Raw genomic sequence first — 27,537 nt, forward strand, 5'->3', positions numbered from 1 at the left:
AAAATGTGAGACAAATTATAAAAAGATGACTGAACATGTGTAGCAAGAAGATACTAATAAGGGACAGAGAGTAGACTGTGAAGAAAAGAGTTAAGTTGATCTAGATCTTAACCAAAACTCCTTATAAACCTGATATATGAAATGTATTAGCTGAGTGATAATTCTTTAATTAGTAACTTCTTTTAACTTCTATTTTCTAAGTATTACTTGTATTCACAGTGTATCTTTATATCATTGTGTACTATAAAACAGTATACATTAGGTAAACTGTAGAAGTCAAGCACGATTTATATGCCAAACAATAAGAAAATATTTTTTATTTTTAATTTTAATATTTTTTAGAGACAGTGTTTGGCTCTGTCACCCAGGCTGGAGTGCAGTGGTGTGGTTATAGCTCACTGCAGCCTCAAATTCCTGGGCTCAAGTGATCCTCCCACCTCAGCCTCCTGAGTAGCTAAGACTCCAGGCACATATCACCATATCTGGCTACTTTTGTAAAATTTTTTGTAGAGACACAATTTCCCTATGTTGCCCAGGCTGTTCTTTAACTCCTGGCCTCAAACAAGGCTCCCACCTCAGCCTCCTAAAGTGCTAGGATAACAGGTGTGAGCCACTGCTCCCAGTCTCTAGGGCTTTTATTCAGTTTTCTCATTCACACCTCTTTGATAGCAATTTTTTTTAGTGATTAACCTTTACTGATTGTTCCAAAACATTCATCTTATTTTTAATAGAGAGAATGCTTTATATAATGAGTTTCCATTAGCTTATTTTAATATAATTAAATTATATAATTATGATCACAGATACAATTAATATAAACAGGTTTGAGAACAAACACACCTGACACTACTTTTTAAGTATAGAAATCAACTGGTAAAAGCAGAAGTATCTACAAGACACTCATCTACTAGCCTTAGTATCAAGCACACCATAGAAATCAGTCAGTATGTTAATACAGTGGGAATGGAGAACTTCCATTATTTTGGCAAATCAGTGAGTGGAAGCCATTTATAATAATTTCAACTGTATATTGAAAATATTAGGTGGGCACGGTGGCTCATGCCTGTAATCCCAGCACTCTGAGAGGCCAAAGCAGGAGTCTTGCTTGAGGCCAGGAGTTTGAGACCAGCCTGGGAAACTCAGGGAGAACCTATCTCCAAGAAAAATAAAAACATTAGCTGGGCATGGTGGTGAGTGCCTGTAGTCCTAATAACTCCAGAGGCTAAGGTGGGAGGATCGCATGAGCCCAGGAGTTTGAGGCTGCAGTGGGTTATGACCATACCACTGCACTCCAGCCTGTGTGAGAGCGAGACCTTGTCCCAATAATAATAATAATAATAATAAAATCTTTTACATTTTCTTGGTCATTAAAGTACTGACTGAAAGTATAAGGACATACCAATAAAAACTCACCATCTCCACCAATCAACTGTATACATTCTCCACACATAACTGGAAAATAATATATAGACAGATAGATAGAGATATATGGAATAAAATTATATTTTGCCTCCAGTTACATAACGAATAGGAAGAGTATTGAACTGTATTATATATTGGTTTACTTAAGTTTAATATTATTATCTCATCAGCTGCATTCCCTTGTTTGCCATGCAGTAGCACAGTATCATTAGTATCCAGCGCCATCTACTGGAGAAATAGACTCACTTTGCAAAGCTTATGTGTCAGTCCTTTTTATTAATTTTGCAGAAAACCTAACAAAACTTTTAGAAAACCCAGCTTTCCATCTATAACATGTAATTACCCACATTTTTCCTAACGAAGATTCTAACCAAAATTTTTCATTTGATAAGTAATATTTATGAACACTTAGGATTTCTTCAACATCTTCTAAAATTTTCCCATAGGAAAAAGAAAAGTGGCAGCTCATTTCTCCAAGGAAAAGCTTTGTATTCACGCTTTAATACAAAGTGTGTATACACTTTGTATTAAATGTCCCTTTAAGGAAGATGATAAAATATACAAAGTTACTCCACAAGATAGAGATGTGGAGCAATACCCTGCAAGCACCACTGTAAAACTCTCTTCAAAGTTCCACTGGTCACAATAACAAACAGCTAGAGACATACACAAAGAAGCAGGGTTTCTCAACACTTTGTTGACCTTTTCCTATTAATAAATAACATGGTAAAATATTTTTGTATTTCTTAAAAATTTGGTGAAAATTTTTAGTACTGTTATAGATTTAAGATTATCAAAATTCACCTCTTAATAACTATTTTTAAATGCATATTTATGTATTTTAATTGACAAGTCAAAATTGTACATATTTATGCACAACATGTTCTGAAATATACATTGTGGAATGACTACATTGAGCTAATTAACGTATGTATTATCTCAGGGTTTTTTTGTGGTGAAAACACAAAATCTACTCTCTTAGCAATTTTCAAGAATATAATACATTGTTATTAACTGTAGTCACCATGTTTTACAATAGCTCTCTTGAACTTATTCCTCCTGTCAAACTGAAATTCTGTCTCCTTTGATCAACATCTCCCCAATCACTCCCATCCCCAATCTTTAGCCCCTGATAACCATCATCTTCCTCTCTATTTCTAAATTCAACTTTTTTAGGTTCTACATACAAATGAGACCATGCAGTCTTTTTGTAACATATATATTTTAATGTAAAAATATTTTAATCCTTAATGTAACTGAACTTTGAGTCAAACCCTATTTTTGAATCATATAAAGTATATAAATTTAATTCAATAAAAGCCCCTAAAATCAATCACCAGCATAAAGAGGTATATAATCAGTAGTGACAGTAACAGATTTTTCCTCCTAATAGTTTTATTTCTACATCGCTGCATAAACTCAATATGGAATTTAAGTTTATATCTCTTCATGTTGTTGACTTAATTTAATAATGTTAATTGGTCTGCTACTCTGTAATGTTAATTCATATAACCAATGGGCTTTTTGGTTTTTGTTTTGTTTTGTTTTATGGTTAATCTTAGTGGCAAGAATGAATAATGGGCTTGGGTGCAGTGGCTCACACCTGTAATCCCAGCACTCTAGGAGGCCGAAGGCAGATAGACAACTTGAATCCAGGAGTTTGAGACCAGCATAAGCAATATGGCAAAACCTTGTCTCTACAGAAAATACTAACTGGGTGTGGTGGCACACGCCTGTATTCCCAGCTACTTGGGGGCTGAAGTAAGAGATCACTTGAGCCAGGGAGGAGGTTACAGTGAGCTGAGATCACACCACTGCAGTCTAGCCTGGGCAACAGAGTGAGATCCTGTCTCAAACACATACACACACAAATTAATCTTTAACAATATTTATAAATTTAACAATGCACTCATTCATCTCTCTAGTGCCTGTTTTGCACAATACCTAGAAAAGTATATATATGTTTAAATAAGCTATACACTGTAAAGATGTTTGATGAAATTGCTGGCTTACTTTGGAAACTTTACCATTTTCAATCTGTTAACTTTTCTTTATTGGTCAGGATACTTATTTTACCAAAACAAATTTATTCATTTATTCAGAGACAGGGTCTCACTATGCTGACAAGGCTGGTCTCAAACTCCTGGCCTCAATCAATTCTCCTGCCTTGGCCTCCCAAAGTGCTGGGATTACAGGCATGAGTCACTGTGCCAGGCCACAAACTGTTTTCAGTATTTCTTCTTTTGGGTGCCTTGCAACACTAACTATACACAAAAATTGTGAAGCAAAGTACTTTTGATAAGTTGATTTTTTAATTATTGTTTCAGACCTTTAACTCAACCTGAAGAGAGAGGATAAAGATAGTATCAGTGGTTGAAAGAAAGACAATTTGCTTCCTAAAGCAAGAACTACATTTCATAGGTGACCCAATACAAAGTTTTCTGCTATTCTCTGGGTCATGGTGCCATCATGTCATTACCATCATACCAAGACCCTAGCAATGAACTGTTTGTTCTATTTATGGGGACAAGAAACTAAATGGTTTTCAGGTAAGGTAAGGTTGGAGTTTTTGTCCTAAAAATGTTTTAATCAGCAGTCACGAAGGCGTCCAGTTCCCCTTAAGACACTGAACTGCAAAAGGTTGCTGGTTCTCTTCCCCAAAATCCACCTAGAACTACTAAAAAAAAAAAAAAAAAGCCATTGACCTGAGAAATCAACCAGAAACTTCAAGAAATCTGTGTGTCAACTGTCTTGAAATAGGGTTAGGAGCCACCTCAGGTGAAAGGGAGACACTGGTGATGCTGAAAGAATAGGTGAGAGAAAAATGTGTAATGTGTATGTTTCTTAAGTTCCAGATGTTGCCTTAGGTCAATCGTTGTCTGTCCCACCAATACAGAAATCCACAGCAACAGCCCAAGCAGCAAGTGCCAAATTGTACTGTCAAGGCAGGGTAAAAATCTTGCTGGAGTAATGAAAAGAGATGGGATCTAACCATCATTTCCTCTTCTACTCTATCCCTTTCCAAATCCCCATCCTATTTGGATTATAACCATAGCAGTTCCTATTAAATGTGCAGGAAAATCGTATTTCCTAGCCTTATTTATATTTTGGTCACTTGAATTATAGCCAAAGTAGTGTGGGCAGATGTGATACAAGCCAGTTTCAGGACTTACCATTAAAGGCATTCTGTGAGCTCCTTTAGCCCTCTCTTCTCCCACAACAACCTTGAGAACCTTGTGATGGTGCCATCACAGGATAGAAGGAGCTTAATCTGTAAGCCAAACTCGGTATGAGTGAAAAACTTGTGTTGTATTAAGCCATTATTTGGGTGTTATAAGTGCAAGATAGTCTCTCCTATTCTGGTACACAACTTAAAGAGATTGCCGGTCCACTTCCCTCAATGCTGACTAAAGGAGTTCCTTGTTGCAGTAACAACAAATGTCAACAGTGATTCTGTGGTGCTTGAGACTCAATAACCTCCAGCTCACCCCACTTCCACTTCTGAAAATAGACACCCACCTACATACATACACACATACACACACCACACTTCATGTTTTAGACCTTGGATGTGTCTCTGTTCAGCTGCACCACCATTTCCAAACCCCAGATAGGAGGAGAGATAGTATACAATGACTCTGTATAGGTTAAATAATTAACTACACTAAAAAAAATTTGAGTATTGAATACATAAATAGACTATACAGTGTTAATTGATCACCTCTTTGGGGAAATGCACAATTTCATTTGAACAGCAAGCAGTCTCTAAGAAGCAGGAAAAGCCAAGAAACAGATTCTCCCTAAGAGATGCTAAAAATCCCCAGCCCTACTGCCATTTTCATTTTAGCCCACTGAAAATTATTTCACATTACTGACCTCCAGAACCATAAGATAATAAATCTGTGTTGTTTTAAGCCACCCAATTAGTGATGATTTTTTACAGCTGTTACAGCAGCAGTAGGAAACTAATACATAGACCTTATGAGTTCCCTAGTTCTCACAGCATCTCATATATTCAGAGACATTTTCAGCCTCTTACAGAACAAATTCAAAAAAGGAGGCATCACAGTCAAGAATTAACTCGACACTGAATTCTCAATAATGAGGAAGCTGCCAAAAATCTTATCTCCAATCTCCCAAGGAGTATTTCTCACACTACCCAGAAAGGAGTCCTAAGCCAGCATGTTAGGTGAAAGGTAAAACACTTTCCTTTTTTTTTTTTTTTTTGGAAATAGGATCTCACTCCACTGCCCAGGCTGGTGTGCAGTAGTGCAACCATGACTCACTGCAGTCTTGAACTCCCAGGCTCAAGTAATCCTCCCATCTCAGTCTCCTGAGTTACTGGGACTACAGGCATGCACGCACCACCACACCCAGTGATACGGTTTCGCTGTGTCCCCACCCAAATGTCATCTTGAATTGTAGCTCCCATAATTCCCTCATGTTGTGGGAGGGACCCAGTGGGAGATAACTGAATCATGGGGGTGGTTTCCCCCATACTGTTCTCATGGTAGTGAACAAGTCTCATGAGATCTGATGGTTCTATAAAGGGGGAACCCCTATTGCTTGGCTCTCACTGTCTTCACCTGTCTGCTGCCTTGTGAGACGTGCCTTTCATCTTCCACCATGATTGTGCGGTCTCTCCATCCACGTAGAACTGTGAGTCCACCACATGGAACTGTGAGTCCATTAAACCTCTTTCTTTTGTAAATTGCCCAGTCTTGGGTGTGTCTTTATCAGTAGCATGAAAGCAGACTAATACAGCAAATGACTACCAGTAGAGTGCGGTGCTGCTGTGGATACCCAAAAATGTGGAATCAACTTTGGAACTGGGTAACACTCAGGGTTTGGAACAGTTTGCAGGGGTCAGAAGAAGACAGGAAAATGTGAGAAAGTTTAGAGTTTCCTAGAGACTTGTTGAATGGCTTTGCCCAAAATGCTGATAGCAATATGGACAATAAAGTCCAGGCTTAGGTGGGCTCAGATGGAAACGAGAGACTTGTTGGGAACTGGAGTAAAGGTGACTCCTGTTATGTTTTAGCAAGAGGCTAGAGGCATTTTGCCCCTCCCTAGAGATTTGTGGAACTTTGAACTTGAGAGAGATGATTTAGGGTATCTGGCAGAATAAATTTTTAAGCAGCAAAGCATTCAAAAGGTGACTTGGGTGCTGCTAAAGGTATTCAGTTTTATAAGGGAAGCAGAGCATAAAAGTTCAGAAAAGTTGCTGCCTGACCACACGATAGAAAAGAAAATCCCATTTTCTGAGGAGAAATTCAAGCCGGCTGCATAAATTTGCATAAGTAATGAGGAGCCAAATATTAATCCCCAAGACAATGGGGAAAATGTCTCCAGAGGTCTTCACAGCAGCTGCTCCCATTGCAGACCCGGAGGCCTAAGAGGAAAAAGTGGGTCAGCCCCAGGGTCCCCGTGCTGTGTGCAGCCCAGGGACTTGGTACCCTGTGTCCCAGTTGGTCCAGCCATGGCTGAAAAGGGCCAACATAGAGCTCAGGCCATGGCTTCAGAGGGTGCAAGCCTCAAGCCTTGGCAGCTTCCACATGATGTTGAGCCTGAAAGTGAATAGAAGTAAAGAATTGGGGTTTGGGAACCTCTGCCTAGATTTCAGAGGATGTATGGAAATGCCTGGATGTCCAGGCAGAAGTTTGCTGCAGGGTAGGGCCCTTGTGGAGAACATCTACTAGGGCAGTGCAGAAGGGAAATGTGGGGTCAGAGCCCCCACACAAAGTCCCTACTGGGGCACTGCCTTGTGGAGCTATGAGAAAAGGCCACTATCTTCTAGACCCCAGAATGGCAGAAGTACTGACAGCTTGCACCATGTGCCTGGAAAAGCTGCAGATACTCAATGCCAGCCTGTGAAAGCAGCTGGGAGGGAGGCTGTACCCTGCAAGGACACAAGGGCAGAGTTGCCCAAGACCATGGGAACCCACCTCTAGCATCAGCATGACCTGGATGTGAGACATGGAGTCAAAAGAGATCATTTTGGACCCTTAATATTTGCCCCACTGGATTTTGGGCTTGCATGGGCCCTGTAGCTCCTTTGTTTTGGCCAGTTTCTCCCATTTGGAATAGCTGTATTTACCCAATGCCTATACCCCCATTGTATCTAGAAAATAACTAACTTGCTTTCAATTTCACATGATCATAGGCAGAACGAACTTTCCTTGTAACAGTTGAGGCTTTGGACTGTGGACATTTAGGTTAATGATGAAATGAGTTAAGACTTTGGGGACTACTGAGAGGCCATGACTGGTTTTGAAATGTGAGAACATGAGATTTGGGAGGGGCCAGGGCTGGAACAATATGATTTGGATGTGTCCCCACCCAAATGTCATCTTGGATTAAAGCTCACATAATTCCCTGATGTAGTAGGAGGGACTCAGTGGGAGATAATTGAATCATGGGCCTGGTTTCCCCCCATACTGTTCTAGTTGTAGTGAATAAGTCTCACAAGATCTGATGGTTCTATAAGGGGAAATCCCTTTCGCTTGGCTCTCACTGTCTTCCCTGGTCTGCTGCCATGTGAGATGTGCCTTTCACCTTCTACCATGATTGTGAGGCCTCTCCATCCTAATGGAACTATGAGTTCACTAAACCTTTTTCTTTTGTAAATTGCCCTGTCTTGGGTATGTCTTTACTGGCAGCATGAATGTGGACTAATACACCCAGCTACTTTTTAAATTTTTGGTAAAGACAGGGTCTCACTATGTTGCCCAGGTGGGTCTCAAACTCCCAGGTTCAAGCAATCCTCCCACCTCAGCCTCGCAAAGTGCCGGGATTACAGGCATGAGCCACCACACTCGCCTGGTAAAACATTTTCCAAACAGAGTTCTCTTTCACTCAGTCACTTCCTATAACCAGTTCAAAGATGATTCATGTGGAATCATAAAATAGAAATTTAGATACAGGTGCTGCCATTTATTAACTCTGTAACCTTTGAGAAATCACTTATTTTTCCTGCTTTAGGGAATTGAGATAAATGGTCATCAAAATGCTAGATTTCACAACCTAGTAAAATCTCCAAAATAAAACTGTTTCCAGGTTTTTATTTCATAAAGGAAGGACTTTAAAAAGAAGGAACAGTCACCATCTGTAATAACCAGCCTCTCCTAAATTAAAGAACATTTTATCAGGACATAATTTCAAAGAACACAGCCCTTTAAATTCAATAAATTTAACTTTGTAAAAAAAAACCCAGGAGGGGCCAGGCATGGCGGCTCACGCCTGTAATCCCAGCACTCTGGGGGGCCGAGGTGGACAGATCGCCTGAGGTCAGGAGTTCAAGACCAGCCTGGCCATGGTGAAACCCCATCTCTACTAAAAATACAAAAAATTAGGCGGGCATGGTGGTACACGCCTGTAATCCCAGCTACTTGGCAGGCTGAGGCAGGAGAGTTGCTTGAACCTGGGAGACAGAGGTTGCAGTGAGCTGAGATCGTGCCATTGCACTCCAGTATGGCAACAAGAGCAACACTCCGTCTCCACAAAAAAAACAGGACGATCCTGAAAAAGATAGTGGTAGAGGCAGCATAGTTTTTGAAACTCCTCATACGTCTACATAGAGCAACCAGGATAGTAGACCCAAACCCATAAACAAAATATTATATTTTTAAATATTAAATATTAATAACTACCACAAAACTAAGTAAATACTAGGTCAGTCACAGTGGCTCATGCCTGTAATTCCAGCACTTTGGGAGGCCAAGGTGGGCGGATCTCTTGAGGTCAGGAGTTCAAGACCAGCCCGGCCAACATGGTAAAACCCCGAGTCTACAAAAAATAGAAAAACCAGCCAGGTGTGGTGGTGCATGCTTATAATCCCAGCTACTTGGGAGGCTGAGATAGGAGAAAAGCTTTAACCCGGGAGGCGGAGGTTGCAGTAAGCTGAGATCACACCACTGCACTCCAGACTGGGCAACAGAATGAGACTCTGTCTCAAAGGGAAAAAAAGTAAGTGTGGACCTCTCAGTCTCACTTTCACCCTTGCTTGCCTTTCCACCTTCTACCTTCCACCATGGATGAAGACCTTCTCTTCATAAATTACCCAGCCTGTAGTATTTGTTATAGTAGCACAGTACCAAGGAGCAGGACTATAGCTATAACAAATATCTGAATATCCCAACATAGTTTTGGAATGAGGTAATGGGTAGAGGCTGGAAAAATTTGGAGGAACAGGCTAGAAAAAGCTTAGATTGACATAAATGGAGAGCTTAGGGCAATTCTGTTAAGGGCTCAGAAGATGAGCTGTAGGCCAAGTTTGAAACTTCTTACAAATAGGAGATGACAATTAGAATCTTGGTAGAAATATGGACAGTAAAGTCTATTCTGATGAGGTCTCAGATAGAAATGAAGAACAGGCATTGGAAACTGGAGTAAAGGCAATCCTTGCTATAAAGTTGCAAAGAACTTGGTTTAATTAGGTCCTTGCCCAAAAGGCTTTATGGCAGAATTTAAGCTCAATGAACTAAGATATCTGGCAGAAGAAATGTCTAAGCAAAATACTGAAGGAGCTGCATGGTTACTTTTAACCAGTCTGGGCAACATAGAGAGCTGCCTTATCTCTATAATAAGTTAAAAAAAAAAAAAAAGCCAGGCATGTTGGTGCATGCCTGTAGTCCCAACTACTCAGGAGGCTGAGATGGGAGGATCACTTGAGCCCAGGAGTTCAAGGCTGCAGTCAGCTGTGATTGTGCCACCGCAATCGAGCCACCTGCGAGACAGAGCGAGACTCTGTTTCAAAAAAAAAAAGTAATGTTGTTTTCGCTGTTAGGTTTTGGACTTAATTGGAACCAGTTATCCCTTTCTTCTTATCTATTTCTCTGTTTTGTAACAGTAACGTCTCTCCTATGCCTTTGCCACTTGTATTTAAAGAACATATAACTTATTAATTTCACAGACTCACAGTGGGAGAGCAATCTGCCTTGGGATGATAGCGCCTTGAGTTTCAACTGTATCTGATTTGTTTGTTTATTTATTTAATTTATGTATTTATTTATTTTTGTATTTGATATCAATAAGACTCTGGAGTTTGGACTTTTGAGTTTATGCTGGAACAACTTTTGGGGCTGCTGTTTGTGAGAAGAACATGAGTTTTGTGGAATGAGGGGTAAAATGCTGTGGTTTGAATGTCCAGTCCAAAACTCATATTCAAATTTAACTGCCATGTGATACGGTTTGGCTCTGTATTACCACCCAAATCTTACGTGGAATTGTAATCCTCACTGTTGGAGGAGGGTCCTTGTGGAAGGTAATTAGATCATGGAGGAAGACTTCCCATTTGCTATTCTCATGAGAGTGAGTTCTCATGAGATCTGGTTGTTTTAAAGTGTATAGCACTTCACCCTTTGCTCTCTCTCTCTTGCTCCACAATGTGAAGATGTGCCTGCTTCCCCTTCACCTTCTACCATGATTGTAGGTTTCCTGAAGCCTCCCCAGCCATGCTTCCCGTACAGCCTTTGGAACTGTGAGTCAATTAAACCTCCTTTCTTCATAAATTATATAGTCTCAGGTAGTTCTTTATAGCGATGTGAGAACAGACTAATATACCACATGACAGTATTAACAGGTGGGACAGTGAAGAGGTGATTAGGTCATGAGGGTTCCACCCTCATCAATGGAGTAACAACGTTATCATGAGAGTAGTTTTGTTCAATGGGCCTGCTCTTGCTCTCATGTTTCCACCTGTTGCCATGAGATGACAAGCACAAAGGCCCTTGCCAGATGCCAGCACTATGCTCTTGGACTTTCCAGTCTCCAGAACCATAAGTCAAATAAGTTTCTGTTCATGATCAGTTACCCAATCTGTGACATTCTCTTATAGCAACACAAGACGAACTAAGGCAGGTACATTTACATGTAGATCATGAGCTTCCAGAACCAACCTATTAGTAATCATGAGACAAAATATTTTCAAATGAGATTTTAATTCTAAAAAAAAAAAAAAATTAACAAACAAAGCATAGGCATCTAAATATGTGTTGGTACAACTTAGGCAACACAGCAAGACCGCATCTCTATGAAAAGCTTTTTTAAAACAATTAGCTTGGCATGGTGGTGCACACCTGTATTCCTAGCTACTGAGGAGGCTGAGGTGGGAGGATTGCTCCAAACAAAGAGTTCGAGGCTGCAGTAAGCTATGATCACGCCACTGCACTCCAGCCTGGGGGACAGAGGGAGACTCTCTACTAATAAGTAAATAAACAAATAGAGACATGTAGGTAGATTTTAATTTAAAATAAGATTAAAATTAATTACCTGCATGACATAAAGACAATAGAAATTAAGATGCTGAAATCCTAAAACCAGTTTCTTACCTGTAAAGAATCAAAAAGAAATTTTGACAGTGCATTTTTGTACATAAACTTTCTAAGCTTCAGTTCACTTACCCAAATGAATTAGAATAATCTAGCCCACTGTGCCAGCTCATGCCACTGAATAAAATGTTCTACTTTGGGATATCATAAGCTACAACACACAATATCTGCAGCTCCCATGCTGGCAATAAGCTGTTTGACATAAATTAAGGAAGTGGCTTTGATTTACATTAAACTTAAAAGATAATAATAGTATTAAAGTACTAATTAGTTTCAAGACATGCTGCTTAAAGAAGTAGTCTGTCATACTTCAAAAAATAATTCATTAAAAAGAAGGAATTTCAATGTTTAAATGTTTTTTAGGTTATATGTATATGGTTGAGGCAATGCAAAACAGCATTTCAGCATTCAAATGCAAAAAAAATTCCACAGGAAATTACCTTTCAGATTCCTTCCAAGAATGTAATGTAATAATACAAATTTTTTTTCTAATTATGTGATGAATACTTACATCCTCACACCTTAAAATAAAAGGATCTTAGGTCACATTTGATAAAACGATATATTCTAAAATCAAAATGTTATTTAAAATAACAAAAGGCACACAAAGTAAAAACATTCCACAAACTACCCTTTCCTAACTATGTATTATTTAGGATAATAGAGCACAATGAAAAAAGCATGCAAATACTAATCAAAAGAAAGCAGGAGTGGCTATATTCATATCAGACAATATAAAACAAAGATATTACTCAAACTATATAAGTACAATAAAAGTTTCAACTTACTAACTAAACATAAGCAATCCTAAATATGTAAGCATTTAACAAAACAGCATCAAAGTACCTGAGGTAAAAACTGGTGAAAAGAGAAAGACAAACCCATAATTATAGTTGGAAACTTCATCACACCTCTCTCTCTGTCATCACGAGAATACGTGCTCAGAAAATCAGTAGAGATACAGAAGACTTAATATCTCAGTGACAGAGACCCTTGCCTTTGTCAGGCGCAGTGACTCACACCTGTAATTCCATCAGTTTGGGAGGCCAAGGCAGGGGGATTGCTTGAGCCCAGGAGTTCAAGACCAGTCTGGGCAATATAGTAAGACCTCGTCCCTACAAAACATTTAAAAAAATTTTAGGCAGGCATAGTGGCACATGCCTGTGGTCCCAGCTACTCCGTAGGCTGAGGTGGGAGGATCACTTGATCCCAGGTTGAGGCTGCAGTGAACTGTGATCACACCACTATACTGTACTCTAGCCTGTGTGACAGAGCAAAATCCTGTCTCAAAAAAATAAAAATCAAATAAAAAGGATCTTGCCTTGACCAAACTTTAATGAGGCTCCTTTGAACCATCTACTACACTAGCCCTCAACCTTTTGGGTTTCTGTGTCTGTCTCTGCACCATCCAATTTTAGCAAGGATTCTGCTAAGTCAGTTTATTGAGAATTCTCCATCTTTGATCACCATGGCTTGACTTCAGCAAGAATCCTGTCAAGTTGGTTTAACCACAATCTTCTCTAACCCTGATGATTCCTGTTAGTAATTTTCCATCCACTGATCCCCTCCCTGCTCCTTAGCTGTAAAGTCCCATTTGCCTATGCTCATGGGAACTGAACCCACTTCTATATTGAGGTCTCTTTTCCCCTATTGCATTAGTTCCTAAATAAAATCTGCTTTTACCGCCTTAACTATTAATACTACCCAGCTCTGGTGTTCTTTTTTTTTTTTTTGAAATAGGGTCTCACTCTGTTGCCTAGGCTGGAATGCAGTGGCGCAATTACAGCTCACTGCAACCTCAAATTCCTGGGCTCAAGCAGTACTCCCACCTCAGCCTCCTGAGTAGCTGGGACCACCACACCAGGCTAATTTTTCTATTTTTTTGTAGAGATGGAGTCTCACCATGTTGCCCATGCTGGTCTTGAATTCCTGGGCTCAAGTGTTCTGCCTACCTCAGCCTCTCCAAAGTGCTGGGATTCTGGGTGTGATCCATCACACCCAGCCTGTTTTTCTCAAAAATCAATCCATTTGACTTAACATTTATTTAAAAACCCCACCCAACAATGGCAGAATACACAATATTTTCAAGTGCACATGATGCATTTACCAAAATAGACCCTATTCTGATCCATCAAACAGACCTCAATACACTTAGATAAAATCGGCCAGGCGCAGTGGCTCACGTCTGTGATCCCAGCACTTTGGGAGGCCGAGACAGGAAGATCACTTAAGGTCAGGAGTTCCATATCAGCCTGGCCAACATGGTGAAACTTCATCTCTACTAAAAAAAAATACAAAAATGTGCCGGGCATTTTGGTGCACGCTTGTAATCCCAGCTACTCGGGAGGCTGAGACATGAGAATTGCTTGAATCTGGGAGGTAGAGGCTGAAGTGAGCAGAGATTGTGCCACTGCACTCCAGCCTGGACAACAGAGTGAGACTCTGTCTCAAAAAAATAATAATAATTGAAAAAAGATGAAATCATGAAAATTATGTTATCTTACCATGATAACTAAAAATAGACAAGAAATAAACTAGAAATCAATAACAGAAAGATAATCCGAAAAATCCTTAAACAATCCCAAATAACCCATTGTTCTAAAAAGGAAGCTAAAAGGGAAACTTCTGAACAAGATAAAAATGGAAACACAACATTTTGAACTAGATAATTTTTTTAAATGTTAGATGTAACTAGATCAATGCTTAAAAGTAAATCCATAGTACTAAGAGAATATTTTAAAAAAGAAAGAAGTCCTCTAACTAGGACTTACAGTACTATATTGAATAACAGTGGTGAAAGTGAGCATTCTTGTCATGTTCCAGATTTTAGGGGAAAGAATTTCAGTTTTTCCCCATTCTGTATAATACTAACTGTGGGTCAGTCACATCTGGCTTTTATTATGTTGAGGTATGTTCCTTCTATATCCAGCTTTTTGAGGGTTTTTACCAAGAAGGGATGTTGAATTTTATCAAATCTTTTCAGCATCAATTGAAATGATCATATGGTTTTTATCCTTCATTCTGCTCATATGATGTATACATTGATTGATTTGCGTATGTTGAGCCATCATCGTATCCCAGGGAAAAATCTCACTTGATCATAAGGAATGATCTTTCAAATGGATTGCTGAATTTGGTTTTAGTATTTTGTTGAGAATGTTTGTATTAACATTCATCAGAGAGATTGGTTTTCTTTTTCTGATGTATCTTTGTCTGGTTTTGGTATCAGGGTAATAATGACCTCAGAGAATGAGTTTGGAATATTCCCTCCTCCTCTATTTTTCAGAATAATTTGAGTGGGATTGGTATTAAGTTTATCTTCAAATGTTTGTTAGAAATCAGCAGTAAAGCCATGAGGTCTTGGGCTTTTCATCACTGGGAGACTTTTTATTATGGCTTCAATCTCGTTACTTATTACTAGTCTGTTCAGGTTTTGAATTTCTTCCTGATTCGAACATTGTAGGTTGTACTATCTCAGAATTTGCCCATTTCTCTTAGATTTTCCAATTTATTGGTATATAGTTGCTCACAGTAGCCACTAATTATCCTTAGAATTTCTGCAGTATCAGTTGTAATGTCTCATTTTCATTTCTGATTTGGATCCTCTCTTTTTTCTGTCTGACTAAAGGTTTGTCAATTTTGTTTAACGTTTCAAAAACCCATATTTTGTTTTATTGATCATTTTGTATTTTTATTAAAATTTAATTTATTTCTGTTCAGAACTTTATTCTTGTCCTCTAGTAATGTTGGATTTGGTTTGCTCTTGCTTTGATAGTTCTTTAAAAGCATTGTTAGACTGTTCATTTGAAGTATTTCCTCTTTTTTAATGTAGGCACCTATAGTTATAAAATTCCCTCTTAGTACTGCTTTTGCTGTATCCCATAGGTTTTGATGCTGTGTTTCCATTATCATTTGTTTCAAGAAATTTTTCAGTTTCTTTCTTAATTTCTTCATTGACCCCCGGTCATTCAGGAGTATATTGTTTAATTTCCAAGTATTTGTACAGTTTCCAAAATTCATCTTGTTATTAATTTCTAGTTTTGTTCCATTGTGGTCAGAAAGGATGCTTAACATTATTTCAATTTTTCTGAATGTCTGATGACTTGTTTTGTGAACTAACATATGGTCTATCCATGAGAATGATGCATGTGCTGAGGAAAAGAATGTGTATCCTGTAGCTCTTCACTGAAATGTTCTGTAACTATCTATTAGGTCAATTTGGTCTATAATGCAAACGTAGTTTGATGTTTCCTGTTGATTTTCTGTCTGGAAAATATGCTCAATACTGAAAGTGGGATGTTGAAGTCTCCAGCTATTACTGTATTACAGTCTCTCTCTCTCTTTACCTCTAATATTTGTTGTATATATCTGAGTGCTCCAGTGTTGGGTGCATATATATTTTAAATTGTCATATCCTCTTGCTGAATTGACCCCTTTTTCATTAAATAGTGACATTCTTTGTCTCTTTTCATAGTTTTTGTCTTGAAATCTATTTTGCCTGGCATAACTAGCACTTTTCTGGTTTCTGTTGGCATAGAATAGCTCTTTCTGCTCTTTCCATCTCTTTCTTTCTTTTGTTTTTTTTTTTTTTTTTTTTGAGATGGAGGTTTGCTCTATCACCCAGGCTGGAGTGCAATGGCATGATCTTGGCTTACTGAAACCTCCACCTCACAGGTTCAAGTGATTCTTCTGCCTCAGCCTCCTGGGTAGCTGGGATTACAGGTGCCCACCACCACACCTGGTTAATTTTTGTATTTTTAGTAGAGACAGGGTTTCGCCACATTGGCCAGGCTGGTCTCGACCTCCTGACCTCAGGAGATCCGCCTGCCTCAGCCTCCCAACGTGCTTGGATTACAGGCATGAGCCACCACACCCAGCCCATCCCTTTATTTTCTGTCTGTGTGTCTTTATAGGTGAAGTGTGTTTCTTGTAGGAAACAGATTAACAGGTCTTGTTTTTTCATCAGTTCAACCACACTATGTCTTTTGACTGGAGAGTTTAGTCCATTTACATTCAACATTGTTATTGATGAGTAAAAACTTACTCCACCTATTTTCTTATTTGTTCTCTGGTTGTTTTATGATATTCTCTCCCTTCTTTATTTCCAACCCGTCTTCCTCTAGTGAAGGTGATTTTCACTGGTGATGTGATTTAGTTTCTTGCTTTTTATTTTTTTGTGTATCCATTTTATGTTTTTTGGTTTGAGATTACCATGAGGTGTAGGAACCAGCCCCACAGGGTCGGTGCATTTTTCTCCCCGTGTACGGAGACAAGAGATTGTAGGAAAAAAGACATAAGACAAAGAGATAAAAGAAAAGACAGCTGGGCCTAGGGGACCACTACCACCAAGATGGAGACCAGTAGTGGAGCCAAATGCCAGGCTGCACTGTTATTTATTGGATACAAGACAAGGGGGCAGGGTAAGGAGTGTGAGCCATCTCCAATGATAGGTAAAGTCATGTGGGTCATGTGTCCACTGGACAGCGGGCCCTTCCCTGTTTGGTAGCAGAGGCGGAGAGAGAGAGACAGAGAGAGAGAGAAGACAGCTTATGCCATTATTTCTGCATATCAGAGACTTTTAGTACTTTCACTGATTTTGCTACTGCTATGTAGAAGGCAAAACCAGATGTACAGGATGGAACATGAAGGCAGACCAGGAGCATGACCACTGAAGCACAGCATCACAGGGAGATGGTTAGGCCTCCAGATAACTGTGGGTGGGCCTGACATCAGTCAGGCCCTCCACAAGAGGTGGTGGAGTAGAGTCTTCTCTAAACTCCCCCGGGAAAAGGGAAACTCCCTTTCCTAGTCTGCTAAGTAGCGGGTGTTTTTCCTTGGCACTGATGCTACCACTAGACCATGGTCCGCTTGGCAACGGGCGTCTTCCCGGACGCTAGCATTATCGCTAGACCAAGGAGCCCTCTAGTGGCCCTGTCTGGGCGTGACAGAGGGCTCACATTCCTGTCTTCTGGTCACTTCTCACCATGTCCCCTCAGCTCTTATCTCTGTATGTGGGGGCGTCTTCCCAGACGCTAGCATTACAGCTAGACCAAGGAGCCCTCTAGTGGCCCTGTCTGGGCGTGACAGAGGGCTCACACTCTTGTCTTCTGGTCGCTTCTCACCATGTCCCCTCAGGTCTTATCTCTGTATGGCCTGGCTTTTCCTAGGTTATAATTGTAAAGCAAGGATTATTATAATATTAGAATAAAGAGTAATTGCTACAAACTAATGATTAATGATATTCATATATAATCATATCTATGATCTACATCTAGTATAACTATTCCTATTTTATATATTTTCCTTATTATACTGGGACAGTTCGTGCCCTCAGTCTCTTGCCTCAGCACCTGGGTAGTTTGCCGCCCACAAAGAGGCTTGCAAATACTATCTTACAACCCGTTATTTTAATCTGAAAACAACTTAACACTATTCTCATTAACAAATAACAAACAGAAAACTAATAAAAACTCTGCCTTAACTTCATCTACCTGATTTTTAGCTTTTTGTTGTTTCTATTTACATCTTATTGTACTATGTCTTGAAAAGTCGAAGTTACTTTTTATTGCTTTATCATTTATTCTTTCTACCGAGAATGAAAGTAGTTCACACACCACAGTTACCATGCCATAGTATTCTGTGGTTTTCTGTGTACTATTACAAGTGAGTTTTGTACCTTCAGGCAATTATTTATTACTCATTAATATCCTTTTCATCCTAATTAAAGTACTCCCTTTAGCACTTCTAGTAGAATAGATCTGGCATTAATAAAATGCCTCAGTTTTTGTTTGTCTGGGAAAGCCTTTATTTCTCTTTCATGTTTGAAGGATGTTTTTGCCAGATATACTATCCCAGAGTAGAAGGTTTTTTTGCCCTCTAGCACTTAAAATATGTCATGACACTATCTCCTGACCTGTAAGGTTTCCACTGAAAAGTCTGCTGCCAGCCACACTGAAGCACCATTGTATGTTATTTCTATTCTCTTGCTACTTTTAGGATCCATTCTTTATCACTGACCTTTGGGAGTTTGATTATCAAATGCCTTGAGATAGTCTTCTTTGGGTTAAATCTGCTTGGTGTTCTATAACCTTCTTGTACTTAAATATTGATATCTCTCTTTAAGTTTGGGAATTTCTCCATTATTATCCCTTTGAATAAACTTTCTGCCCCTATCTCTTTCTCCACTTTCTCTTTAAGGCCAATACCTCTTAGATTTGCCCTTTGAGGCTATTTTCTGGATCCTGTAGGCATGCTTCATTGTTTTTTATTCTTTTTTCTTTTGTCTTCTCTGACTGTGTATTTTCAAATATCTTATCTTCAAGATCACTAACTTTCTTCTACTTGACAATTTCTGCTATTAAAGGACTTGGACGTATTCTTCAGTATGTTAATTGCATTTTCAGCTCTAGAATTTCTGCTTGACTCTCCTTAATTATTTCCATATCTTTGTTAAAACGCATCTGATAGAATTCAAATTCCTTCTCTGTATTATCTTGAATTTCTTTGAGTGGTCTCAACACAGCTATTTTGAATTCTCTGTCTGAAAGGTCTCTGTCTGAAAGGTCTCAGATCTCTGTTTCTCCAAGATTGGTCCCTGCTTCCTTATTTAGTTCATTTGGTGAAGTCATGTCTTCCTGAATAGTGTAAATGTATATTTTCTTTGGTATCTGGGCATTGAAGTGTTAGGTATTTATTGTAGTCTTCACTGTCTGGGTTTATTGTAGCTGTTCTTCTTGGGAAGGCTTTCCAGATATTTGAAAGGACTTAGGTGCGACCTAAGCTATATCTGCTTTAGAGGGAACCCCAAGCCCAGTAATGCTGTGGTTCTTGCAGACTCACATAGGTACAATTTTGATAATCTTGGACAAGATATGGAAGAATTCTCTGAAATACCAGGCAGAGATTCTTGTTCTCTTCCCTTACTTTCTCCCAAACACACAGAATCTCTCTCTGTTCTATGCCACATAAATCTAGGGATAAAGTGACATAAGTATCCCTGTGGCCACCACCACTATGACTGCAGGGTCTGACCTGAAGCCAGCACAGCATTGGATCTCGCCCAAGGCCTGCCATAGTAACTCCATGGCTACAGCCAATGTTCGCTCAAGACCCTTGGACTCTACAGTCAGCAGGAGGCAAAGCAAGCCAGGCCTATGTCCTTCCCTTCAGGGTGGTGAGGTCCCCCAGGCTCCAGGTGGGTCCCTAAGTGCCATACAAGAGTCAGGAAGTAGAGTCAAAAACACTGGAAGTCTACCAGGTGTTCTATTGTACTGTGGGTGAGCTGGAACTCAAAGCACAAGACTCAGTCCTTCCCTCCCCTTTCCAAAGGCAGAGGTGCCTTACCCCGTAGCCACTGTCACCCTGGGCCATGAGGAGTACCACCAGACTACCGTCAGTCTTCCCTTACAGCCCGAGGTCCCTTATATCAGCCTGTCATGGGTGCTTCCTGGGTTGCGACTCACCCTTAAGGGAAGTGGATTCCCCTCTGGCCCAGGGCAGGTCCAGAAATGTCATCCAAGAGTCAAGTTCTGGAATCAGGGACCCCAAGAGCCCACTTAGTGTTCCACCCACCTGTGGCAATGCTGGTATCTAAGGTACTAAACAAAGTCTGTCCTCTTTACTTTTCCAACTACTTTTCTCAGACAGAAAGAGTTTTGCTTCATAGTCACCACAGCTGGTAATGTGCTGAGTCTTACCTAAAGCCAGCAAATTCAGAGGCTCACCCAACGCCCTTGATGTAGTACCTGGGTATCACTGCTGATTATGCAGGGCCCAAGGGCTCTTCAGTTAACAAGTGATGAATGCTGCAAGAACTGGGTCCTTTCCTTCAAGGCAGTGAGTTCCCTTCTGGCCCAGGGGGTGTTTAGAAATGTCATCTGGGAGCTAGGACATGGAGAGGGGCTCACAACTCTGACTGGTGCCCTATCCTGCTGTGGCTGAGCTGATATCCTAGATGCAAGATAAAGTCCTCCCCACTCACCCTCTCCTCAAGCAGAAGGAAAGGGTCTCTTTTGGAACTGAGAGCTATGCAGCCTGGGGTTAGGTGAGGGGTGATACCAGCACTCCGTTGGTTGCCCCAGCTGGTGTCTCAGTATGTCACAAGCCCCCCAACCACAGTCCACTGTCTCTGGGCCTAGTTTAGCACTAGAACTCTCCTAAGAGTTGCAGTCCTTATAGCCTACACTACCTTTCAAGTTTATATGGAGACACAGAGTGCTGCAGACCTCAGTGGCAAGGTTAGAAGGCACTCAAGTTTGGACCACTGGGATCAGCAATTCCCCTCTGGCTAGGGCTGGTGTAAATGTTCCCTCCATGGGCGGGCATCAGCTGGGTTTGGTCTGCTTTTCCTTTCTGCCCTAACAGGACAATACTGGGTTCAATGTTTCACAATTGTGTTTTCTCTCCCCCAGTTCCCAGAGAAACTCTCTGCACTATGCCACCCTTGCTGGGAGTGGGGAAACAGTCACAGTGACTTAGGATTGTTTTTTTCCATCTCTTCAGTACCTCTTTCAGCAACATGAAGTTAAAACCAGGTACTATGTGCGCTCACTTGATTTTTGGCTCTCGTGAAGGTGTTTTTTTCTGTGCAGATAGTTAACTTGGTGTCCTTGTTTAGGTGGTGGAGGGGTGGGCAGTGGAGCTTTCTATTCCATCACCTTGCTCTGCCTCCTCATCTCCTATGCTTGCTTTCATCTTTATCCTTTATAACATCTGAAACTGCCTTTGCAAAGATTATGACAGTGAAGGAAATCAAGCATGGCTGACTCCATCTTGCTTCTAGCTTCTCAGGCTGGCTGTACTCACCTTTCCTGTACTCATCTTCCTAGGTCAAGCTAATCATGGGAGAAATTTAGTTTATAGTTTAATTTTGAAGTAGGGATGATAATAGTACCTGCCTAAAACAAAATCCTACTTGTTCAGGTACCAACACCACCTTTGTAAAACTAATGAAAGGCCACAAAATTAGGATTATGGGAGATACCTAAATTCTGCTACAATGTAGCTGTAGTTCAATGATAACCAGACATTGTCCTCTCGCTTCCCTTTCTATAATCCCTTGCTGTCAGGAGTCATGTGGCCAAAGGTCACAAGGTTTGTGACTTTCCCTATTGCTCCTTTAGATGCCTCAACCAGTCCTGTGGCCCCCACAGAGAGGCCAACTCAGTGCACACACTCTCCACATGCCTATGATTGCATCACATGTCAGCAAAACTCATTCTCTAGCCCCCTGCCCACCTAATCTTCAAGTCTTCGAGGAGACTGATTAGAGTAATCCCGCCAGTCCATCCACTTGGCTAGTTCTGCATTGATAAACCTCTCGACTGCAACAGCACAGTCTCAGTGAATTAGTTTTGACTGTGCAGTGAGCAGGAAGCACCCAATGGACGGTTAAACATCCTTTATAAATCAACCACTTAATTACTTTCCCTGAGTTTTGTGAGCCGCTCCAGCAATTTAATCAAAACTAAAGAGAAGGTAATGGGAACCCTAACTTGTGACTGGTGTCAAAAGGGATGAGCCATTAAAAAAGGGCAGGGGGATGGGGCAGTCTTGGGGAGTGGGCACCCAACCTGTGGGTTCTGACACTATCTCCAAGTACATAGTGTCAGAATTGAATTGGGGGATATCCAGTTGGTGTCCACTGCTTTTTGGTGGAGAAAAACTCCCTGACATTTTGTCACAGAAGTCTTCCATGTTGATTAGTGTGGTGTGAGAGAAGAGGGAAACACAGTTTGAGCATTTTTCAAAAACATACACATGTACAGGATATTATTAAATTAAAGAGGGAAGCTACAAAATAATAGAGCACATTAATTTGGCAGGGTGCAGTGGCTCACACCTGTAATCAGTACTTTGAGAGGCCAAGGTGGGAGGATCGCTTAAGGAGCAGAGTTCAAGACTAGTCTGGGCATAGGGGAACCTCATGTCTACCAAAAAAAAAAAAAAAAAATTAAAAATTAGGTGTGGTGGCACACTTGTAGTCCCAGCTACTTGGGAGGCTGAGGTGGAGGATTGCTTGAGCCCAGGAGGTCAAGGCTGCAGTGAGCTATGTTTGTACCACTGTACTCCAGCCTGGGCAACAGAGTGGAACTCTGTCTCAAATAAGCAAAAAACCAAAACCATGTATATATATTATCTAATTTCTTTTCTTTTCTTTTCTTTTTTTTTTTTTTTGAGATGGAGTCTTGCTCTGTCACCCAGGATGGAGTGTAGTGACATGATCTTGGCTCACTGCAACCTTTGCCTCCCGGGTTCAAGCATTTCTTCTGCCGCAGTCTACTGAGTAGCTGGGATTACAGGCAAGTGCTACCACGCCCATGTAATTTTTGTAATTTTTAGTAGAGACGGGGTTTCACCATGTTGGCCAGGCTGGTCTCAAACTCCTGACCTCAGGTGATCCGCCTGCCTCGGCCTCCCAAAGTGCTGGGATTACAGGGGTGAGCCACCATGCCCAGTCTTATATAATTTCTAAAATAACAAAAGGTTAAGAAAAAAGGCAATAATAAAAAATATAAAGGGATGAAATGACCCAAATGCTAAATGCTCCAACTGGAAGACAGAGATGTCCCACTGGATTTTTAAAAATCCAGATCTATGCACAGATTAATCAAAAGAGAGCTGACATAGCTATATCAAAATAGAAAGAAGTCACACATAGGAAAAGACACTGGAAACATGACAACTAAATATAACATCAGCTCTGGATTTGTTCCTAGAATAGGAAAAGAACATTAATAGAAAATCTAGTGATATGTCAATCAAGTTTACAGTCTAATGAATAGTATTATTAATTAAATTATATTTTGTAATTTTATTCAACTTATTCCAATTTATGCAATATTTAGTGAATTACCCAGTGAAACCACAATATTAATGTTCTGGTTTTGATCACTGTACCAAGATTTTGCATAATGATAATGTCAGAAGTACAGTGACAAGGGCGGGTGCAGTGGCTCACGCCTGTAATCCCACCACTTTGGGAGGCTGAGGCAGGCAGATCACTTGACGACAGGAGTTTGAGACCAGCCTGCCAACATGGTGAATCCCCATCTCTACTAATACAAAAATTAGCTGGGCATGGTGGAATGCACCTGTAATCCCAGCTACGCAGGAGGCTGAGGCAGGAGAATCACTTGAACCCAGGGGGCAGAGGTTGCAGTAACCCGAGACTGTGCCACTGCACTGTAGCCTGGGCAACATGGTGAGACCCCGTCTCAAAAAATTAAAAAATCTAAATATTTTGATGGTGGCTACATGGGTGTTCACCTTTTATTCATTTACTAAACTGTCCATGTATGTTTTATATACTTTTCATGTATTACTTGCTGCTATGTTCTCTAAAAGTTAATTGATCTATACTGTCTACATTAATTGATCTATGTTTTCTAAAAGTTAATTTCTCTATATTATTTATTTATATTTTCATTTATTTATATTTTCTGCTTTTCGAAACTTGTTACTCAGCAGTAAAATCCTCAAAACTATGATGATAGGAAATTGGTATGCTTTAATAGACAATAAAATAATATACAGCATTAAGGATTCCAGTAATACGATTCTTCTTGTACTCAAAGCAGCTTCCAAAACTTATAAAACCATGCATATTAAAAGTCATTCTCCAAGTAATATTTATACATAATCAAATCATCCTAACACGGAACTGCAAATTCATAACAAGAAGAGATTACTTGACTATATGCATCCAAAACAGTATAAAATCTAAATTAAAAATGCTTTCAATGCAGCCAATATCTGAGTCAGAGATGCTTATGCCAACAGCCTAAAGCAGATCTAGGGTAAATACGTCTTATTGGTCATCTACTATAAAAAAAAACACCAAATCAATCCTTCAAAGTAATAATTTATTTACATTGCCAGCTTAGAAATAAAACAAACACCTAGCAATTAAATTATAACTAAAAACAAGTGTGGGATTTATAATTAAAACTGTTAATATTTGGTTTTTCAAGATATATAAAAGATAGCATGCCCTCAGCCTGGCATGGTGGTTCACACCTGTAATCCCAGCACTTTGGGAGGCTGAGGTGGGAAAATCACCTGAGGTCAGGAGTTCAAGACCAGCCTGGCCAATGTGGCAAAACCCCATCTCTACTAAAAATACAAAAATTATCCAGGCATGATGGCACGTGCCTGTAATCCCACCTACTCGGGAGGCTGAAGCACAAGAATCACATGAACCTAGGAGGCTTGCAGTAAGTCAAGATCGTGCCACTGCACTCCAGCCTGAGCAACAGAGAGAGACTCCATCTCAAAAAATAATAATATCATGTCCTCAAATAAGTTTAAACTGATAAAAACAGATTAAAGTTTTTCTGGTATTAATGAGTAGTGTAGTTGTCTATTGCTACCTATATTAGTCTGTTTTCATGCTGCTGATAAAAACATAACTGAGACTAGGCAATTTACAAAAGAAGGAGGTTTAACAGACTCACAGTTCCACGTGGATTGAGAGGCCTCACAATCATCATGGAAGGTAAAAGGCATATTTCACATGGCTGTGGCAGGAGAGAATGAAAGCCAAGTGAAAGGGGTTTTCCCTCATAAAACCATCAGAACTCACCTGGACTTATTCACTACCAGGAGAACGGTATGGGGGAAACTGCCCCATGATTCAACTATCTCCCACTGGGTCCCTTCCACAACATGAGGGAATTATGGGAGCTACAATTCAAGATGAGATTTGAGTGGGAACACAGCCAAACCATATCATTCCGCCCCTGATTCCTTCCAAATCTCATGTCCTAACATTTCAAAACCAAGCATGCCTTCCCAACAATCCTCCAAAGTCTTAACTCATTTCAGCATTAACTCAAAAGTCCATGGCCCTAAGTCTTATCCAAGACAAGGCAAGTCTCTTCCACCTATGAGCCTGTAAAATCAAAAGCAAGTTAGTTCCTAGGTATAACGGGGGTACAGGCATTGGGTAAATACAGCCATTCCAAATGGGCCAAACTGGCCAAAATGAAGGGGCTATAGGCCCCATGCAACTCCAAAATCCAGCAGGGCAGTCAAATCTTAAAGCTCCAAAATTATCTCCTTTGACTCCATGTCTCACATCCAGGTCACACTGATGCAAGAGGTGGGGATCCCCACATCTTGGGCAGCTCTGCCCCTGTGGCTTTGCAGGGTACAGCCTCCCTCCCAGCTGCTTTCACGTGTCAGTGTTGAGTGTCTGAGGCTTTTCCAGGCACACAGTGCAAGCCTATCTACCATTCTGGGGTCTGGAGGATAGTGGCCCTCTTCTCACAGCTCTACTCGGCAGTACCCCAGTAGGGACTTTGTGTGGGGGATCCAATCCCACATTTCCCTTATGCACTGCCCTACCAGAAGTTCTCCATGAAGGCCCCATCCCTGCAGCAAACTTCAGCCTGGACATCCAGGGGTTTCTAAATATTCTCTGAAATCTAGGCGAAGATTCCCAAACCCCAATTCTTGACTTCGGTGCACTCACAGGCTCAACAGTTTCCAAGGTTTGGGGCCTGTGCACTCTGAAGCCATGGCCTGAGCTCTACATTGGCCCCTTTCAGCCAAGGCTGGAGTGTCTGGGACACAGGATACCAAGTCCCTAGGCTGCACATAGCATGGGGACCCCAGGCTTGGTCCATGAAACCATTTTTTCCTCGTAGGCCTCTGGGCCTATGATGGGAGGGGCTGCTGTGAAGACCTCTAACATACTCTGGGGACATTTTCCCCATTGTCTTGGGGATGAACATTTGGCTCCTTGTTACTTAGGCTAATTTCTGTAGCTGGCTTGAATTTCTCCTCAGTAAATGGGTTTTTCTTTTTAATTGCAGGGTCAGGCTGCAAATTTTCTGAACTTTTATGCTCTGCTTCCCTTATAAAACTGAATGTGTTTCAGGCACATGTACGTTTATTATGGCACTATTCACAATAGCAAAGACTTGGAACCAACCCAAATGTCCATCAATGATAGACTGGATTAAGAAAATGTGGCACATTTACACCATGGAATACTATGCAGCCATAAAAAAAAAAGGGTGAGTTCATGTCCTTTGCACAGACATGGGATGAAGCTGGAAACCATCATTCTCAGCAAACTATCACAAGGACAAAAATCCAAACACCGCAAGTTCCCACTCATAGGTGGGAATTGAATAATGAGATCACTTGGACACAGGGCAGGGAACATCACACACCAGGGCCTGTTGGGGGGTGGGGAGCTGGGGGAGGGATAGCATTAGGAGAAATACCTAATGTAAATGATGAGTTGATGGATGCAGCAAACCAACATGGCACATGTACACCTATGTATCAAACCTGCACTTTGTGCACATGTACCCTAGAACTTAAAGTATAATAAAAAAATTAAAAAATAAAAAACTGAACGTGTTTTAAGAGCAGCCATGTCACCTCTTGAAAGCTTTGTTGCTTAAAAATTTCTTCCACTGGCTGGGTGTGGTGGCTTATGCCTGTAATCCTTGCACTTTGGGAGGCCGAGGCAGGTGGATCACCTGAGGTCAGGAGTTTGAGACCAGCCTGGCCAACATGATGAAACTCCGTCTCTACTAAAAATACAAAAAATTAGCTGGGCGTGGTGGTGAGTGCCTATAATCCCAGCTACTCAGGAGGCCAAGGCAGGAGAATCACTTGAACCCAGAGGCGGAGATTGTGTCACTGCACCCCAACAGGGACAATAAGAGCAAAACTCTATCTCAAAAAAAAAAAAAAAATTCTTCCATCAGATATCCTAAATCATCTCTCTCAAGTTCAAAGTTCTACAAATCTCTGGGGCAGGAGCAAAATG

The 27,537-nt window shown here is 40.6% G+C and overlaps 1 protein-coding gene across 3 annotated transcripts in view; it reads right to left on the minus strand.

Moving 5' to 3' along the window:
• The window catches only part of MIPOL1 (mirror-image polydactyly 1), a 373,501-nt gene that overhangs the window by 337,187 nt on the left and 8,777 nt on the right, over nucleotides 1–27,537 (minus strand). Inside the window, exon 2 of one of the 3 annotated variants that reach the window (XM_033188224.1) lies at nucleotides 25,205–25,267. The exons of the other annotated variants lie outside the window; for them this stretch is intronic. The gene's annotated coding sequence lies outside the window, so the exon portion shown is untranslated. The remainder of the gene's footprint in view (nucleotides 1–25,204; nucleotides 25,268–27,537) is intronic. 3 annotated transcript variants of the gene reach the window in all.

The sequence above is a fragment of the Trachypithecus francoisi genome, unplaced genomic scaffold (assembly GCF_009764315.1).
Source record: "Trachypithecus francoisi isolate TF-2019V2 unplaced genomic scaffold, Tfra_2.0 Lachesis_group3, whole genome shotgun sequence".
Taxonomy (NCBI): Eukaryota; Metazoa; Chordata; class Mammalia; order Primates; family Cercopithecidae; genus Trachypithecus; species Trachypithecus francoisi.